This window comes from Miscanthus floridulus, chromosome 7, assembly GCF_019320115.1.
Source record: "Miscanthus floridulus cultivar M001 chromosome 7, ASM1932011v1, whole genome shotgun sequence".
NCBI classification, from domain to species: Eukaryota; Viridiplantae; Streptophyta; class Magnoliopsida; order Poales; family Poaceae; genus Miscanthus; species Miscanthus floridulus.
In genome coordinates this window covers 90,428,827-90,435,642 of record NC_089586.1, presented here as the reverse complement: position 1 = coordinate 90,435,642, position 6,816 = coordinate 90,428,827, and the positions used below count along the sequence as shown (strand labels likewise).

The 6,816-nt window shown below is 38.2% G+C and overlaps 1 non-coding gene across 1 annotated transcript; it reads right to left on the bottom strand.

The window, feature by feature from the left end:
- Positions 1–6,098: 6,098 nt before the first annotated feature.
- LOC136468202 (small nucleolar RNA R71) lies at positions 6,099–6,205 on the bottom strand. Its single transcript, XR_010761736.1, has one exon. It is a non-coding gene; the product is annotated as a small nucleolar RNA R71 (small nucleolar RNA).
- Between the last annotated feature and the right edge of the window lie 611 nt (positions 6,206–6,816).

Genomic DNA, 6,816 nt, shown 5'->3' with positions numbered 1-6,816 from the left:
TGAAAGTGCACTTCTTAGGATTCAACTTTAGATTTGCTTCCCAGAGATTTGCAAATGTTTCCTGGAGATCTTGGATATGATCTTCACTTTTATTGCTTTTTACTACTATGTCATCAACATAGGCGAGTAGATTTTTGTCAATTTGGTCACGTAGCACTGTTGAAGCCATTCTGACAAATGTTGTGCCGGCATTGTGAAGCCCCTCTGCCATTCTTACAAAATAGTAGGTCCCAAATGGAGTGATAAAATTTGTGAATTCTTCATCTTCTTTTCTCATCCATATTTGATCATAGACGAAAAAACAATCTAAGAAACTTAGCATTTCACTTTCAACTGCTTGATCAACTAATGTGTCAATTCTTGGTAGTGGGAATTATCTTTTGGACATGTTTTATTGAGATCTATGAAATCAATGCACATTCACAATTTTCCATTCTTTTTCCTGACCATGACAATGTTTGCTAGCTATGTTGTGAATTGAACTTCTCTTATAACTTTTGCATCTAACAATCTTTGAAATTCAGCTTTGGCAGTGTGAACTCTGTCTTCGTCTAATTTTCTCAGCTTTTGCTTTTTCAGTCTGAATTTTGTATTGATGTCTAGTTTGTGCTCAATTATGTCTTTGCTGACTCCTCCTAAGTCATTGGATGACCAAGCAAATACATCTTTGTTGCTTCAAAGAAATTCCATGAGTTTGTCTTCTTCTTCTTGAGAAAGTCTAGTACCAATGATGACTTGTTTGTCTAGGACTAAAGGATCAAGAGGTACTCTTTTTGTCTCTTCACAAGCTTGAGCTTTGGGTTGAGGCTTCACATTTTCTATTTCTTCTTTTTCTTCTTCTTCAAAAATTGTGTGAATATTCTTCTGGCCTAGGGTATATTCTTTTTTAATGTTTCTTGCTTTAGTTTGATCTTCGTGAACTATAATTACTCCATTTATTGCTAGCATTTTCATGCATAAATAAGAGTAGCTTATTACTGCTTCGAATGCATTTAAGGTTCCTCTTCCGAAAGGTGCATTGTATGGGTAGTACATGTCAACCACATCAAATGCTATTTGCTCTATTCTTGCATTGCTCACTGTTCTGAAAGAGACTGGTAAAATTACTCTCCCAATTGAGTGGATCTTTTTCCTACAAAAGCCATAAAGTGGGTGCTTAGCTCTTCCCAATATTTTGCGATTGATTTTCATGGCATCTAATGTTGGTGAGAATATAATATCTACAGAGCTTCCGCCATCAACTAATATTTTTGAAACTACACATCCATCAATATTTGCTTCAATTGCCATTGCATCCATATGTGGGTAATCTTTCAACTGTAAGTCTTCTTCAGAAAATGTGATTGGCAAATGGGTCCACCTTATTTTCTTATATGGGCCTTCCATTGAAATTGAATTTACTCTTCAAAAGTAGTTTCTTCTTTGACTATTATTTTCCTGTTCTATGCTATTTACTCCTATGATTATCAATATTCTTCCTCTGCTTGGGATGATTGCATTATTTTTCATCGCTAAGGCTAAAGCAGAGTTGTTTTCTTGTTTGGCTTGACTATTTTGAGGGTTGTTATTTACAACCAAAGCCTCAGGTTGTGCTGTTTGTACATTAGTTTGCTAAGGTTGATTTTGCATCCATTGACTTTGTATGGGATGGTACATTGCTAGGGGTTCATAGCTGTATGCAGGTGGTGGCCCTAGAAGTAATGCTTGGGCATGTCCATAATGCATTGGGTAATAAGTTTGATGAGAACTTTGCTATTCTTGCCTCACATGATTGACAACTTTTGATTGGCTTTGTGTCCTGTTTTCTTTTTGGGCTTCTTCGATGCTTTTCTTTACTTTAGGACACATTTTGGATGTGTGAGCAACCCCTTTGCCATGAATGATGCAGTACATATCTTTAGGTTTTAAAGGTGCTCTTCCTCTTCCTCTTCCTCTTCTAACAAAGCCTCCTCTTTTAAATGTTCTTTCATTGAATTGACTTCGCTGGTTGTACTAATTTTGGTGAGCATAATCGCTTTCAGCTGTTGAGTTGTTGTCATTCTCGATTTGATTGACTTGGTTGTGCAGTGCAAATGGTCTTCACTCATAGTTGTTTGGTCTTGGAGGATGGAAGTTGTTGTTTTGTTTGATTTGAGCCTTGAAACTATTTTCTTCCTCAATTCTTTTTCTGTAATCATCATCTGACTTGCAATATTTTTGAATGACTTTGTAAAACTCAGCAACTATACTTGGTTTTTCTCAAGCAAGATGAGAAGCACATTGGCCTACTCGAAGCCCTTGGATTGCGGCTATTATTACCACTTTGTCTGGGATATGTGTAATTTGTGCCTTAATTTGGATGAACCTTTTGAAATACTGGCTCAGAGGCTCTTTGATTTGTTGCTTGTAATTGAACAGGTCTATGTCTATGAGGCCAGCTGGCTAGAATCCTTGGAAGTCAACAAGTAAGATTGCTTTGAGTTGATCTCATGAATTGCTTTTAGCAAAGAGTACCATTGCTGGGCTAGCCCTTTAACTGCCATGGCAAGAGATTTTGCAAATGTAGTTTCATCACCACAACCAAAAATTACTATGGCTTCAAAACTCATCAGAAATTATCTTGGGTCAGATTGACCATCAAATGTTGGTATCATGATGAGTTTGTACCCTAAGGGCCATTGTGCTAGCTGCAAGTTTATTGACAAGGGAAAGCTTGTGTCAATTGATATGAATGACTTTTGGGAATTCTTCTCTTGAGAAACTTTGGTTGATGAGTTGGGGTCTTCTAAATGTATGACTTCGTGACTTGCACTTTGAAGTTGTTCATTTAGTTCGCGAAGGGTGGCTTCGGCTTCTTCTATTCTTTGTTTGAAAGACTTTTCTCTTGCTCTTGTGCAGCATTCTTCGAGTTCTTTTTGCTTTCTTAAAACTTGCACTTCTAGTTCTTTGAGTGTTTGTTCTTTGGCTTCGCCTGCCTTTGTAGAGCTTGGGTCTTGGGGTGTATCTTTTTCAAGATTTTGGTCTCCGACTGTTGGTGGGTCATCTTTGGTTACCCTAGCGGTGACTTTCTTGTTAGGCCTACCCATTAGCTTCTTGTGGTCGTGGGAGCCTTCAAGCACACACAAACGGTGGGCGCTAGATGTTGGGTTAAGAAATCACACAAGCATCAAAGTTTGAACACAAGTCAAAGTTGTATTTATTTCTTCTTCGCTTTGCTTTCTTTTTCCTACAAGTAAACTTTGTTATAGAAATAATAATTTCAACTCTGAAGTTTTAGGGGTTGAGTTTTCTTGGTGAAGTTAAATCCCCAACATATGGTTTCATTTGGAGAGCTTGCTATTTCAGTGTTGATGAAGACATTTCATTATATGGAATTCATTGTATTATTAATGTTGATTCAAATCATGGTATGACTTGATTGGCTTGTGATGATGAAGATAGCATGGAAAAGGCTTCGAAGGACAAAGCGTAGGTGAAGGGCAAGCGACGGCTTGGGCACCGAAGGACCATGGCTATGGCGAAGAAGAGAGTAGATGCATTTAGTCTATCATTGATCAAGCAAGAAAAGGTTATATGTGTGGAGGATCAAATCAATGTTGGATTATTTGATGAAAGTGAATTGGTGTATTTGGATGTATTCAGATATATGGAATTGGATCAAGTCACATGCTTAAGATGGCTATGCTCAAGCAAACAATCAAAATGAACATGTTGGCACTCTCTATTGATGAAGATTGAAAGATATGGCATGGGTTTGAAGAAGGTTAACTCAAAAGGTTTAAATTCATTCTCATTTAAACTTTAGTTGATAGGCATGCCATACTATTAAGAGGGATGCAACATGATGATAGTTGATTGCCTATAAGTGCTCAAGCCAACCCATGTGAGGGTTGAGAGAAGAGCGCCATGGGGTCTAACTGGAATGTGCTGAGGGTAGTCGTACTGGACATGTCTGGTGTGCATGCACCCTAGTGCCCAGAAGCTTTGGAATTTCTGAGGTTTTGGCTTTGGATTTTTTGGGAGAGGGTGCTCTATTGTTTTGACCCTCCAAGCCAGAATTTCCGAGTAGGGTGTTGTTAACGGTAGTTAACAACCATTATAAACCGTCAAAATAACATGTATAAGAGCATAAATATAATCATCAATGAAGGTTAGGGGTTTAAACTAACAAATTCCACGAGTTTTGGTGAATCTATATTTTTTGTAGGGTTTATCCAGAAAACTATCAAGGTGGACCTATATGTCAGATTTAATTGCACTTATCCACAGCGAAATGGACACTAGAAGACTTGGGTGGACTCCACACCAAAGTGGAGGGTGAGACATCGCCAGGTGGGGCTGGCTGGCCCCACCTATAAGCCACCTAGCCCCTAGGGCCCACCTATAAGCCCCTCGTTGTAATGTCAGTTCTCTAATGCCTCCTTGGTTGCATCTACACCGTCCTTTAAGTCGGTTTGATCCAAGGGCTCACGTTGGACGCTCTGGGCTATATATACTAGCTCCTACCCCCTGATAGGCATAAGTCATTTGAGAAGATAGAAACCCTAATCATCCTCAGAGCTCCACCATATTCTAGGGCATAGCTAGTTAGACTAGGTCTAGAGGGAGGCAAGCAGGCTTTGCTTGGATTCCTGATCTTGTCAAGAGCGTGGTTTGATATAATCTTTGTACCCCTCTCTCTTTTGTATCTCCATTACTTTTATATGTTAGTTACAATTGTTATGATAGTATCAATATTCATCTTATTCATATTCTTTGTTATAATGTTTATGGTCTACTTTGATTATATGCTTAGTATAGTTGGATTATCGTTATGTTCATGCATAAGTTCGTATAGCGCTTACTCTAAGGATCCATGGGTGGGTGGTCGACATTGTGTAAGCGTGGTGTTCATACATTGTTTACCTGCGGATACACCCTATATTCTGGGTCATGTGGTAGATCGCGGATGTGATACTCCCATTAAGTCCTTTGTAGTCCACTCCCCGAATATAGGCGCATGTAGGGTTCAGTTACAAAGGAAGAGCAAGCTCTGTTCTTAATCTTCCATAGTAATATCTCTTTTGTGTAGATATGACGATGATCTTAGCAATGATTGCTACGTATAATTGCACTAATCAATGTATGCTTTGACTTGTAATTAAGAATGACTTAGCAATTATTTCTCTAATATTTTATCTGACCATGCTAATGCCATAGAAAGGAGTACTCTGAGTGATTTGTTATTATCATTGATCAATACTTATCATACAATATTGGTTATGGTTTACTTCTCCTTCAATAGTATAAGTTATCAATACATGTCTATGCTAGACCTTCCCTGTGGTAAAAATATAAATAATGATACCTGGAATACTCTCGGGTAAAATGCTATAATGGTATATTATCTGTGCGCTTGTAGATCCTTTTCATTCATATATTTATTTATTCTTCCTAGTTGCATAATTAATAAAGAACTGCTTAGTATTATTCTAGTAGGAATGCTATGCAGTAGCAACAAGTATCTCTGATATCATCACTAGGGATGACAACCTAGTAAAATTAGGAGATATAGGTTTATAATAGGTGGCTATTTAAAAATAAGTGACACATTAATAAATATCAACAAGCATTTCTGGCACTGTTGCTAGGGACTAGATTTAAAACTCTGTTCTTAGTAGTGACGCTAAGAAATGTCAACAAGCATTTTTTGAGCCATTGCTGGGTAAGGTAGCTAGGCAAAGGAAGTATTGATAAACTTATACTTATTGATGTGATCAAAGATAACCATTGACCTCTGCTCAAACAAGCTTACCCTTATTTTGTCTACTTGTGTATCTTATGCAGGGTAATGTATGACCAATTTTGGCCTTCCGACAAACTACGTTAAAGATCTAGAAGCATTATTCAGAAAGACTAGAGCTAAATCCAAGAAAGTTCTAGCTTTAAAGTCAGAAGACAACCATATAAGGCAAAGCTTAACACCAGAATTTGAAGCTATGGCTAACAGGACTCTTCATGATTTCTCTGCTCCAACTATGGCCAAGCAATGGTTCTACGCCAACAAGGATAGAAATACTACATAGGATAACTGCTCCACTACCTTTCTAACAAAGTTTTTTCCCACAGGCAAGACCAATGCTCTGCGTGGGAGAATTTCAAGCTTTCAGCAACAACATGATGAATCTATCCTTGAGGTAAGGGAATGCTTTCAAGATTACATTGTGGAATGTCCTCATCATAGGATGGAGAATTGGTACTCATGTAGAGTTTCTACCATGGCTTGACCAACAGTAGCCGTGAGACTATGGATGCTGCTGCTAGAGGTGCATTCCTGTCACTCACCATACCAGCTGCAACAGCTCTTGTGGAGAAGATGGCCTACAATCAAGGTTGGAATGAAGAACGTGTTCAAACCCACAAGAGAGGTGGAGGTATGCATCAACTCAAGGAGGTAGACATGCTATCTGCCAAGATGTCCCTACTAATGAAGAAGCTTGAAGATTGAGCCAATGAGGAGCAAGAAGTCATGCATATTCATGATTCTCACATGACATGTGAAGTGTGTGGAAACATTGGGCATTCAGGAAACAGCTATCCTAAAACCCAAGAGGAAGTGAACTTTGTCAACAACAACAACTACTTTCGTTCTCAGCATAATCAAGGATGGAATCAACAACAAAGGCCGAACTACAAAGGTAACTATCAAGGTAATAATTTTAATAATTTCAATCAACCACCCTTGAGAGAATTAATTGCTGGCCAATCCAAACTTATGGAAGGATTATCTAGAAAGGTAGCTACCAATGATAAAATTCTAGAGAATATAAATAATAGAATGGATAGCTTTGCTTTTGC